Source organism: Callithrix jacchus, chromosome 14, assembly GCF_049354715.1.
Source record: "Callithrix jacchus isolate 240 chromosome 14, calJac240_pri, whole genome shotgun sequence".
Classification (NCBI taxonomy): Eukaryota; Metazoa; Chordata; class Mammalia; order Primates; family Cebidae; genus Callithrix; species Callithrix jacchus.
The window spans coordinates 73,740,601-73,754,414 of NC_133515.1; the positions used below are offsets into that span (position 1 = coordinate 73,740,601).

General features: G+C 35.3%; 1 long non-coding RNA gene and 1 pseudogene across 1 annotated transcript in view; one reads left to right on the top strand and one right to left on the bottom strand.

Annotated features, from left to right (window-relative positions):
- The first annotated feature begins 410 nt into the window (after window positions 1-410).
- Window positions 411-13,814, top strand: part of LOC128929641 (uncharacterized) — a 198,793-nt gene continuing 185,389 nt past the window's right edge. Inside the window, exon 1 of the long non-coding RNA XR_008476409.2 lies at window positions 411-500. This is a non-coding gene — a long non-coding RNA (uncharacterized LOC128929641). The remainder of the gene's footprint in view (window positions 501-13,814) is intronic.
- On the bottom strand, window positions 6,117-8,048 carry LOC108588154 (heterogeneous nuclear ribonucleoprotein A1-like; annotated as a pseudogene).

The window sequence follows — 13,814 nt, forward strand, 5'->3', positions numbered from 1 at the left end:
TTGCAGTAAGCCGAGATTGCACTCCAGCCTGGTGACAGAGCAAGACTCTGTCTCAAAAAAACAATAAATCAGCAAACAAAACCACCAAGTCAGGCATGGTGGCTCACACCTGTAATCCCAGCACTTCTGGAGGCCAAGGCAGGAGGATCAATTGAGCTAAGGAGTTGAAGGTTGCAGTGAGCTATAATCTTGATGCTGTACTCCATACTGTACAAAAAAAAAAAAAAATTAAAAAACCCATTTAAGAGAGGATATACATTGAGCAAAATAAACATATAGGTATACTTTATCTCCTTTTTCATAACTATTTCTTAACAATATGCTCTAATTCCCAATCTTGTTTTATGAAGAGATTTCTGCCTTCTATAGGCTGATCAAAATATAACATATTTTCTTAACTTTGAATTACAGGTCTTTCTTGAATTTAAAACTGACGCAGAGCTGATATATCTCCTTTGACTTCTGCCATGATTATGAGGCCTACCCAGCCATGCTGAACTGTGAGTCCATTAAACCTCTTTCCTATATAAATTACCTAGTCATGAGTATGTCTTTATTAGTAGCGTGAGAACAGACTAATACAATATATGCAAAGTTTCTGACACATATAACATTGAAAGTATCAAGACATAGTACACTTTGGATAGTAGATAAATGTGTTTTTAAAAGCCCCTATTTTTGAATGGACATAAAATTTCCAAAAGAATACTAGCCCAGAGGGAAGTTCACACAAATATACACACACACACACTATGAAATATTTTTAAAATATCTTTAAATTTCTCTAAAGAGTTATCATTTAAAGCAAAAAGAGGAACAATATTGTATTATAGCATTCAAAGCATATTTAGAAGATATATAAGAAGAGCACAAAGGACAGGAAAATGTTAAATGGGATTATGCTGTTGCAAATTTTATAGATTGTTTGACTGTAGATAAGGAAAACATGCATATAGTAATCTCTAGGGCAGTCAAAGAGATAAATTGTATAAAGAGGATAACTCAGGAATTTGTGGAGGAAATACAAATCAAATATTAGAAAAATATATTGCTCATCAAAAAAGGGAAGATAAAGATCTGTGGAACAAAATGTATATTAGTATTTGGAACAAATATCAATACATACAATAATTAGAAAAGAGACACTCCAATTAAAAGACTTTGATTATAAGACTGAATTTAAAAAATCAAGATCTGCCTATATGCCATCTACAAGGAACATTAAATAAAAAAGACACAAACTGCATTAAAATAAAAATTTGAGAAAATTTTTCACTTTGAGAACCCTAAGCATAGGAAAACAGAGGTAAGTACATTGACATCAAAGTCTAGTGTACTTTCCGACCAAAAATCTTATCAAAAATAAATCTGTATGTTCACAATAATCAAATTTCAAAATACAAAAGCAAAATTAATAAATTTAAAAGAAAAATAAAATATGCCCAAACAATTGAAAATGTTAACACTATCCTCTCAAAAATGAATAGGACTCATAAAAATAAGTACAGACATGATACATTTGAACAACTATAAATCTTAATTGACATTGATAGAACACTACATCTAACAGTTGAAGAACACATATTATTTTCAAGTGTACATTAAACATTCACCAGGATACACAAAATGCTTTGTCATAAAACATACAATCAAAGAATCAAATTAATACAGAGTATATTATCTGGGCACAACAACATTAATTTAGAAATCAGTAGAAAAGACATATATTCCAAGTATATGTCATAATCCATGGCTCAGTGAAGAAATCTAAAGAAGCATTAGAAGATCTTTTTAGTATTCTGCTAAAGTGGTGTTTAGGATAAAATTTTTAGATTTAAATGCCTGTAGTAGCAAGGAAAATGCCTGGGTAGAAAATCGGTGACCTAAATGACCACCATAAGAAGGTAGATGAGAGTGATTTTTTTTAAGTAGTTAGAAAAAATAAATAAAGGTAAGGTATCATCACACTGTATGCATAATTAGTATATATCAAAGAAAAATAAAATAAACCTAAAAAAGAACAAACTCAATGCTGTAGGCCAATGATGAAGAAACATTTTTTAATGGAATATTGATTCCTGAAAAAGATGGATAAACCTCTAGAGAAATTGATCGAAGTTAAAGAGAGAAAAAAACTAGCCAGAAAATATAAAATAACAACATCTACAATGAAAAAAATGGATATCATTACAGAGCTTTCTTATATTAAAAGGGTTACAAGGAGTATAAACCACTTAGTGCCAAAAATTAGAAAATTTGGATAAAATAAGCAAAGTATTTGAAAACATATCTCAGGGCCAAGGTTTTACTTCTAATGCTTCTGAAACATTAATGAGCTCAAAAATCACTTTGGGGTTCTTGTTAAAATGCAGATTCTTATTCGGAGTTCTAGAGTAAGACTCAAGATGGTACATTTGTAACCAACTCCCATGTGATACTGATGCTGATAAGATAAATATGACATTTGAGAAGAGATATCTACTATGCTCTCACAGTCCTTTTGTGTATGGAATGAATTTGTAAGCATACAGGACAGATTGCTTTGATCTGGAATCCAGAGGAGAGCCAAGACATGGGATATTGACTTTATAGGAATTTGACTGGGTACAAGGATAAGAATCTACGTGTTACTTGGAGAGAGATACAAATAAAACTCCAAAATTACAAAAACAAAAAGCCCACAAAATACACTACTTCACAAGCTTCAAGCATCCTTCTTGACTTGGATCCTCCTGATTCCAAGCTAAAGGGGTGAAGATATCTAAGCTAGAAGAACAGCTATGATACAACTTTAATAATGGGTATAAGGAAACCTGTGCCTTTTTTGGTTTGTTTTTCCCCCCTTTTAATAATGGAGATAAGTTTTCAAAGAAAATATTAAAAATAGCAAAAATAATAAAATTAATTATAGGTCACATTTAAAGGGGCCTTTACAGAAAAAAATTAAGTGTAAACATTTTTCTTGATTTAATAATCAGACTATGTGTTTTTAGTGAAAAATTCAATTTGACTACTTTAAAAGAGAGTCACTAGTCTTCAAAAATAGTTAATTTTCAAAATTATAACTAAGATACTTTTCTCATTTAACAATTAGCTGCACAGTCAATACAAAGTGTATTTTGCCTCATATTAACACCATATGTCTCTAAAGCTGAGCATAAATAAAATATGTACAGGCAAAATTATTTTCTCTTTGATTTATATTTTTATTTTAGTAATACTTTACTTTCTGTTCTGATTAATCCTAAATAATCACCGATATCTAGGTTAGGGTAATGTTGCCTGAAAAATCTTAGAAGTTTACTGAAAGAAAATGGCAGACAAAACGTAACAAATTATATCACAGAGCATAGTAAAATAGCTACTTGGCTTTTGCACCATGCTAATTTCTTGGACAGGGGATTTAATTCAGAGTCTGGTCTGAGGTTTGAAGTTTCAGAAAATTGCCTTTGTTAAGCAGACTCAAAATTAATCGGGCTCTCAATTTTATGGGATATGTATACAGAAAGCAGAATATTAAAACATAGAGATGGCAGATTTTTTTCCACCTGATCATATTTCACTCTTTGATATGGCACATGCCTTTCCTGGAATCATGATTTCTAAGAACCTGAATTCAGATCCTTTAAGATGATTTACTGTATGAACTCAGAGCACAGGAAACTGGGCTAAAGGATATGTGGCCATGGAAAATCCTGGTGATCTCTGTCATCACAGGATGTGGCTGTGTGGTGATTAGAGGGCTGTGCAGTAAAGCTTGCATTACTCTAATCTGCTGTCTCTACCTATAAACTTAGATGAACACCGATGATTCTTCCACTGCCTTCGCTTCACATTTCTGGACTCCACTTAGACCAAGCACCTTCATTCTATTCACTCATTTTCCTTCGGGTACTGTGGTAGGCTGAAGAAAATGGCCCCTAAAGATGACCACATCCTCACTCCCGGAACCTGAAAATATGCTATGTTTGGTACCTAGCCTAAGTACCAGTCTTTGGTAGCATAGGTACCAACTTTAAGATTAATTAGCCGACTTTAAGATAAGGACTATTCTCGATTATCCAGGTAGGATGAATGTGATCACAAGAGTTCTTAAATGCGGAAACAGGAGGCAGAAGAGTTAGTCTCAGAATGAGGCAGTATGAGGTGACTAGATTGGCCATTGCTGGCTTTGCAGATAGTAGGGGACCAGGAGCCTAGAAATACTAGCAGCTTCAGGAAGCTGAAAAAGGTGAGTAAATGAATTCATCCCTCCAGCCTCCAGAAAGAGATGCAGCTCTGCTAACACCTCAGCTTTAGTCCAGTGAGATCTATTTCAGACTTTCCACACTGAGAACTGTGAGATGACAAATTTGTGTTGTTTTAAGCTGCCCAACTTGTGGTCACTTGTTACAGCAGCCAATAGCACAGGCACATTATTATGTCCCGTTGCTTTACTTTTGTCTTAGGAAATATCTTGTGTTTTAAGGGAATTTTTACCACTAAGAATTTCATCCAGTGTGAGTTAACCATATGAAGACCAACTTAATGATGACTTACCTTACTGTAGCTTTCTATATACTGACAACAAAAGCACAGGATGTGGAGTGAAATCGTTGGAGTTCCAACTCTGGTTTTTCACTTGATGGCTCTGAGTTCTCCAATCAGTTTGTTTTAAAGACCATACATTTCCTAAACTACCATGCGTACTCAGCTATCTCTAACTAGCCTGACACATAGGATGTTTTGAAGTTCAAATTGGAGAATGATACATAATTAAGATAATCAGCTTATTTTTTTAATTTACAATGATAGACATGAAGATTGAAAGGAAATGCTTTTTAGAAGCTGACTAGCTTAGCAGAAGATATTTGCCCTATACCACTGTTTTTAAAACTTTGCTATTGATTTTACTGGGGAGCTTGGTTGAGAACTGGGGAAAGGTTGACAGAAGGGAGAGGTTGGGTGGTGAACTCATTTCCTCCTCACTCACAGTCAATTAAATCAAAGCAATACCAAATTGTGTAAATTAGAATTTGAAGTAAAGAGAGAGGGTTAAAAAAAGTTGAAAACGCTTGCACTGTGTTATGTGCAAATGTACATCTGTGCAGCTTTGAATAGTTCCTCTGGCCTATGTCAACATTTGGAGATGCACAGTTCCTATAAGCATGTGCATAGAAACAGAAGGAACATATTTGCATATAGGCTTAAAGGAGATGGCTTCTGTAAAATGTCTAGCACAGAGCCACAGAGTGTATTTTTAGTACATTTCAATTTTAGTTGAGTAAAGATGAGTATTTAATAACATGAAGTGGTATGAAGCCAAGAAATGTAGTAGGTTCAAATCCTCTCCACCTCCCTTACTCTTGGATTCTGATTTTAGACACTAATTACAGGACATAACTGAAAAGACATTTCAGTTGCCCTCTATTCTGCTTACTTGTTAAATTAGCCGGTGGAATATTTTTAAAATGAATTTTGTTCTGTTTCTAGAATGTCTTCTCTAGAAAGTTTCTGTCTGTTGAATTCATTATTTAAAATGGAATCTCATTGCTTTGAGTAAATACTGGTATGATGTTTACTATATATTTGCATTGTGCTGGCATTAGATAAGGATTCATATAGTGTTCCTTCTTGTGAAAAGTGACATATTTTAAAAGAGGGGAAAACCACAGAAATGAATTCTCATAGGTTAATAAAATATATCCAATGTCTGTCTTGCAAAATATTGAAATACCATACAGTTAATGATAAAATAATTAATATTCTTAAACATTTCCAAAAGACCAAGTATACTATCAAAATGTTTTTTAAAGATATTTATTCAGTATCACAATCAGACTGTTACATTTAGCAATCAACTGCATGGGTGCAAAAAAAATCTACATTAAAACCCTTTATTGGAATGCCTTACACTTTCCACAGATCAGAAACTAAAATAACCTGTTATGCAATTAGTCACAAATACAGTCCTCCAGTTTTTGCCCATACACATGAATATTTGTCTAAAACATGTCTTCTTTGTAGCAGCTGGGTCCTGCCACCACTGTGCTTGGCTGAGTTCACAAGTCTGTTGTAACCTGTAGCTTCCCTCTCACTTCTCTGGCTCTTCTCTCCTGCTAAGCTTTGTTTCCTAATTAAAATCTTCTGCCACTTTCATGGATACTGCTGCTACTGGAACTGCCATAGTCACTTTGGTTTCGTGGTTTGGCAAAGTACTGGCCTCCACCACCATATGGTCCAGAGTTTCTGCCTCCAAGATTTCCTCCCTTTCTGGGTCCAAAATTTGAAGACTAATTGTTGTAATTGCCCAAATCATTGTAGCTTTCACCACATCCAAAATTGCTTCCATCATTACCAAATCCATTATAGCCATCCCCGCTGCCACCATATCCACCACCACCATGGCTGCCACCGAAGCCACTATGACCAGTGATGTTTCTTCCACCACCAAAGTTGTCATTCCCACCAAAACCCCCTCCATGCCCACCACCAAAGCTTCTAGAACCACTTCGACCTCCTTGACTGGATGAAGCACTAGCCATCTCTTGCTTTACAGGGCTTTCCTGACTTCATAGTTGTGGCCATTCCAAGTATGGTATTCTTTTTTTTTTTTTAAGTTCTGGGGTACATGTACAGATCATGCAGGATTGTTACATAGGCATACACATGCCGTGGTGGTTTGCTGCATCCATTACCCCATCATCTACATTACATATTTCTCCTAATGTTATCCCTCCCAATCCCCCACCCACTGTTATCCCTTCCCAGTCCCCAACCCCCCAACAGGCCCCAGTGTGATGTTCCCCTCCCAGTGTCCATGTGTTCTCATTTTTCAACACCCACTTAGGAGTGAGAACATGCAGTGTTTGGTTTTCTGTTCTCTTGTCAGTTTGCTGAGAATGATGATTTCCAGCATCGTGCATGTCCCTGCAAAGAACATGAACTCATCCTTTTTTATAGCTGCATAGTATTCCATGGTGCATATGTGCCACATTTGCTTTATCATTGATGGGCATTTGGGTTGGTTCCATGTCTTTGCTATTGTAAACAGTGCCACAATGAATATATGTGTGTATGTGTCTTTATAATAAAACAATTTATAGTCCTTATAAATCATCTATCATTGATGGGCATTTGGGTTGGTTCCAAGTCTTTGCTATTGTAAACAGTGCCACAATGAATATATGTGTATATGTTTATGATAAAATGATTTATAATCCTTTGGGTATATAACAAATAATGGGATTGCTGGGTCAAATGGTATTTCTATTTCTAGATCCTTGAGGAATCACCACACTGTCTTCCACAATGGTTGAACTAATTTACACTCCCACCGACAGTGTAAAAGCATTCCTACTTCTCCATATTCTCTCTGGCATCTGTTGTCACCAGATTTTTAAATGATTACCATTCTAACTGGCATGAGGTGGTATCTCAATGTGGTTTTGATTTGCATTTCTTTAATGACCAGGGATGATGAGCTTTTTTTCATATGTTTGTTGGCTGCATCAATATCTTCTCTTGAAAAGCGTCTGTTCATATCCTTTGCAATGACAATATTATCCATGGAATCATGGTTGTCCAAGGTTACAAAGGCAGAGCCCCTTTTCTTGCTATTGCCTTGGTCAATCATGATTTCAATCACTTCAGTTTTTCCATAATGTTCAAAATAATCTATTACGTGATGTTCTTCACTGTCTTCCTTAATTAGTATATAAATGTTCTTCTTTAATGCCACCAACAAATACCGTTTTTACAACTAAGTGGGCACTTGGTCTTTGGGAATCTTCTCTTGAAACAGCCCTCTATGGTTTCACAACTCTTCCATCCACCTCACGTGGCCTTGCTTTCATGGCTGTATCCACCTCCGCCACAGTGGCATAGGTGCCACACCCAAAGCCCCTGGAGCACCTGGTGTTTGGATCGCTCATTACCACACAGTCTGGGAGTGTTCCCCACTGCCCAAAATGGCTCCTCAGTCTCTTATTGGTTGTTTCAAAGCTCAACTCTCCAATGAAGAGCTTCCTCAGCTATTCAGGATCTTTAGGAGATTCTGGCTTAGACATGACTGCAGGGAGAAGAGAGTTTAATGATACTTCTTAGAGTTCTGAGGCAGAAAGGCTATGAAAATATTTTAAGCAAATAAATGTATTATAAATATTTACAGAACACAAGAATTCTTACTATTATTAGAGCATGTGAAAATAGATTAAATAGACATAATATTATCATTTTATTTGAATAAAGCTCAATGAATTATCTCAAGAAAAAGTTGAAGAAACAAAAATACTTCCAAAACTTACTAAGGTTGAATGATAAAACGTTTTTTCTTGGTAACTTTGGGATAATTTATTTTGGGTGATTTCTATTGCGATACACTATGCACTATAAAAGTTTGATTTTATTTACAATTTTTATAATACCCCCTTTTCTCACACACTTTCTAGATGAAAACAGCCTGAACTTCTATCATGTTTTCTTTCAAGGAAATACATAGTACACACATATACAAAATAAATAAAACCTAAAACCTACTCTAAAAAGCTTCTGTAATGCATTGATTTCATGTACACACATACATGCACATGTGTATAATTCTACATTGTGTTCCTTTATGTATATATTTGTGCTAACTTATATATAAACATATAAACTGTCATTACCAATACTGAGATTATTTGAGATCATGTATAAACATAATCATCTAATTACTGAAGACCTCAGTCTAAGAAACATTTCTTTACTAAAAATTATTATGCTTAATTCAATAACAAAAAACAACATTTGTTTTTACTATTTGTAACAGCTTTTGTTCTTTTGGAAACTATATGTTTTCAAACATTTGAAAATTTATCGAAATTTTTCACAAACAGCTGCTTTTTTACCCATTACAATTCTAAACAAAGAAATATATGCAGATTGTACATTCTAATGACTATTTGTCTCAAATGGATGCCAGTCTATACTGTGAAAATATAATGGATATTTGCCTTAACTTTGCATATTGGGGTGATAATGGACAATCACTACATATCAAATTCTCTTCACTTCTAGATTCTGAAATTCTTTTTTCTACCTTTTGTACTGTGAAAGTTCCAAGACTGAGACACTAGGAGGAGAAGTTTTCTAGAGGATCAGTTCTTAAAAATTGTATTACTATATATGATATGTGCAAAAAGTATATAAGGCACATTAGTTATAATCAGTCTACATACATTTACTGAACAATTATTGATGCCTAATAGACATCTCAAACCAAACATTTTATAACTATATTCCTGGTCTTTCCCTACAAACTTGTTCTACCACGTTGCAAATAGTAGTAATTCTATCCTTTCAATTAGTCCTAGAATCTTGGTGTCACCCTTGATTTCTCTCTGTCTCTCAAAAATCCTCTTATCTTCAAATATTTCCAGAATCCTGCCACTTCCCACCACCTCTGCTGCTTGTCAAGCCATCATCATTTCTAACTCCTATCCTTGCTGTTACCCTTGTTCTCCTTACAGTCTAATCTCAACATAGCACCCAGTGTTATCCCTCTAAGAATAGATCATGCCATCTCTCAGTTCACATGTCCAAGGGCTCCCATCTTACACAGAGTCAAGCAGCCTTTCACAATGGCTGTGAGGCCCGTCACACTTGCTATCTGCTACATCTCTGACCCATTCTTTAGCTCCAGCCACTCTGGCTTCTTCTTGGTGAATTATAACATCAGAAATTCTACTGGCTCTTCCTGAGTCCAGGAATATTCTTTCTCTGTATGTCTGCTGGCTCATCTCTCCTACCTTTGCAATCATTGCTCAAATGTAACCTTCACAGAGAGGCACACACTGACCACCATATTGAAGCTTGAAAACCAAACTCGCATTCTTGTTCCCCTTCCCTGCTTGATTTTTCTCTGTAACACTAATAAACTTCTAACCTATTATAAGGTTTACCTATTTCCCCTCACTAGGAAATCCATGAGGGAAGGAAGTTGTTTATTTTTTTAGCCCAAGTACCTTGAGGCGTTCCTTATACACAATGAAAATTTCTTGAGTGAATGAATGAATGTGTGCTATTCACTATAATGAGTACTCAGGAAGCTGACAGTGAACAGGACACATACCTCCTGCTTAATGGAGGTTACAGGCTATTGCACTAGTTGGAGCGTTTAAAATTCAAAGAGATATTTAAAGTGTATATAATCCAAACTTCAACATTTTATAGATCAAGAAACTGAGACCCAATTATGTTATGGGGCTCTTTAATAATCTTAGAGATTTGGGAGTTCAATTGTCTGATTCATGATGCAGCAGTGTTTTTACTACACACTGGGCTTAACAATTACCTTTTATCCTAGTTTGTAATCAAAGTACAACAGGTATTATAAAAATTAAATATAAGACATATAGGGGAAAAGCCAATGTATAATATTATACATTATATTGTTTATGCTGCTGAATAAGTGGCATAAACAAATAATGGAGCTAGGTGTGGTGATACAGGCTTGTAGTTCCAACTACTCTGGATGTGATATGGGAGGATCTCCTGAGCACGAGTTCAAATTCAATCTGAGTAACGTAGCAAGAATTCATCTCTTTAGAGCAGACACAACAGTAACAATAAACAACAAATTCTAGAGTAGTTCAGAAATCTCGTGCTGTAGAATTATTATGGCATAATTCAATGAGCTGAAGATGAGTAAATAAAAAACAATGAAATAAGGTATAATGTAACCAAAGGTGTGGAAGTAGAGTATATGTAGTTTGGCAAGAGGATAAAGAAGAGATGCTCCCTTGAATTAATTTAAGTCTTTAGGCTTTAGTTAATTGAAATCCTGACAGAGATCACACATCCAAGATGTGATCACAGATGAACTCAAGACATAATCATGGAAATCAGGTGAGAAAATGTTCTTTCAATTTTCAATAAGATAAAAATAGTGGATGACAGAAATAAAAATCCTGAATAAACTAGCTAAGAAAATCCTTCGTTAGCAATTAGTGGCAGAATTTGTAATTATAAGGAGTTAGTATAGGCTTAATGACAACAAGACTTGCTATAATTGTTTGATATTTCATTTTAAAGTTAGTATGGCTAAGGTGGGTGGATCACCTGAGATCAGGAGTTTGAGACAAGCCTGGCCAACATGGTGAAACCCCATCTCTACTAAGCACACAAAAATTAGCCCGGTGTGGTGGGCACCTGTAATCCCAACTACTTGGGAACTCATGAAGCTGAGGCAGGAGAATTGCTGGAAGCCAGAGGTTGCAGTGAGCAGAGATTGCACCATTGTACTCTAGCATGGGCAACAAGAGGGAAACTCTGTCTCAAAAAAAAAAAAAATTAGTATGACAGTGCCCATATTTGTTATTTGTATTTGTATTTGTTCTGTGTATGTGCATGTACTTTTGTATAAATTTGAGAAAGGTATTTGACAAAGTTTCATTGTTATAGGCAGTATGGAGTTAAATAATCACTGCTTTTGCTGGTTCATAGCTGGCTGGACATTTATGCACCAATTATTGACTAATGAATAGGTTTCAACCTAGAATAGTCTTTATTGCAGCAAGTTATCTACCTTGCCTCAGTTTTTTTTTCCTTTTTAACGTTTGTGTCAATGACCTGAATGTAGATTAAAATAAAGCACAGTTATGAAATTGAGGCTGAGGCTATATAAGATGGCTATTTAAATATAGGATGACAGAATCAAGGTTTCAATGACATTGAGCAGAAATGATAATCATAACTTTAATTAGCCCATGTTAGAGTAGCTCTTATGTGCTGAATAGGCACTTTCATACACGGCGTCTCATTTGATTATTGTAACTACCCAGCAAAGTAGATGTTATCCTCACTTATAAATAAGAAATATACTAATTAAATCACATACTCAGAGGTTGAAAAAAAAATGATCTCAGCTCTGTCTTAAGACCTCATGCTATACCATTCCTATGCTAAAGTTTATAAAATATATGAGTAGGAAATTTAACAGGGATAAATGCAAACCCCTACATTTAGATACAGAGTCATTTTTCTAAGTATGGAAAGGGGCAACTTGAATTTAAAATACTTATTTTCTAACAGAAGATTTTTGTTTTATAAGAGTTAAGAATTGTATTCAGCTGCTAATAAAGCTAACATAATCTTAAATCTTAGGCTGCGTGGAAAGTTTAAGACCAAAAGGATAGTTGTCCCATTCTGTTCTTGTTTAGTCGGATTGTATCTAGACTGCTGTGTGTCCTGTGGTTCCTAAAGGAAGGATATGGACTAACTATGGAGACTGTTATGGAGCATGAGTAATTACAACCACAGGACCTTTATCACATTCTTTATTTATTTTTATTTTTAAAGTGAGTTCTTACAGAAAATGTCCTAAATTTCTGTTTGGTAGATACATGTAACAACAGATGACCTAATCCTACAAATGAATATTTCTAAGTCCAGACAGTTAGGGGGGATATACAAGATTTGAACTCATGCAAGCTTACTGGGTAGACCAGATCTCTGAATGACTCTACAAAGCAACATGAAGTACTTCTGGATAAATCAAAATAACAATATAAACAAACCACTTAGGATTACCACATTGAGAAAATGTAGCTCCAATAAAAGCTTTAATAGAGGGAAACATAATTAGGGTTTCTATCTGTAAACCTTGTAGGATATATTTATAAGCATATGTATTTATGCAAATAAAGGATGTACTCTTTTTCTGTAAGTCCCACATTACTTTTTGTTGTGTTGCCATAATACCTTTTTTTTTTTTTTTTTTTGGAGATGGAGTCTTGCTCTGTCACCTAGGCTAGAAATGCAGTGGTGCTATCTTAGCTCACTGCAACCTCCACCTCCCTGGTTTAAGCAATTATCTACCTTAGCCTCCTGAGTAGTTGGGATTACAGGTACCCGCCAACATGTCCATCTAATTTTTGTACTTTTAGTAAAGACGTGGTTTCACCATGTTGGCCAGGCTGGGCTTGAATTCCTGACCTCATGATCCACCGCCTCTTCCTCCCAAAGTACTGGGATTACGGGTGTGAGCCAATGCGCTTGGCCCAAAACACATTTTATAGTCACCAAATAAGAGTGGGAAGATAGTACAAAGCACTACAGACATTGCAGCGTATCATGCAGAGGTAACTTGACTGACTTATGTGAAAAATGACACTGCTGATCGTTACATTCTGTTAGACTTTCAGACAGTTCATTTAGTGTTTGACTGTTTGGGTATATTAACTTCAATTTGGGCTTTCAAACCAGTTCCAACTGATTTGACAGGAGCAAAAGAGACATCTGCTTTCCATTTAAAGACTTGGATCAAAGACATAGTGAATGAAATTTTTTTTATATTTGCAACACTGGTTTTCCTGAGTGCCTTCAGCTATGATCTGGTGCATATGTTCTTTGAGGAAGAGTAAGATAAGACTAATTTAACACAAATACCTGGAGCTGGAATACAAAGAGCATGCTCCGTGTCATTTCAGGAATTTTCCTCAATTAAGAGGGAGTGAAGAAATGAAAACTGATGTTCCCATAAATATGCTGATTTTCTTTCCATCAAATAAATTCAGAAACTCTGCCAATTGGAAAAAAGATTTTAATCGATGTCAATTTTGTTACTCAGTTATTCTAGCAAAGGTCATAAAGGGAAAAGTCATAAATATTTCCACAAATACAGCAAAGACCATCAGGATTACTTTATTTGGGTCACATTAATGCCTTGAGCTAATGATCATAAAGTATTTTTCATTTAGCTGTTAGTCAGCACTGCTAACGATCATATTTCAGATCTCCTTCAGGTAAGATTGCCGCGAGTGGCACTAGAATCTATTAATTAGGAATGTGTTCAC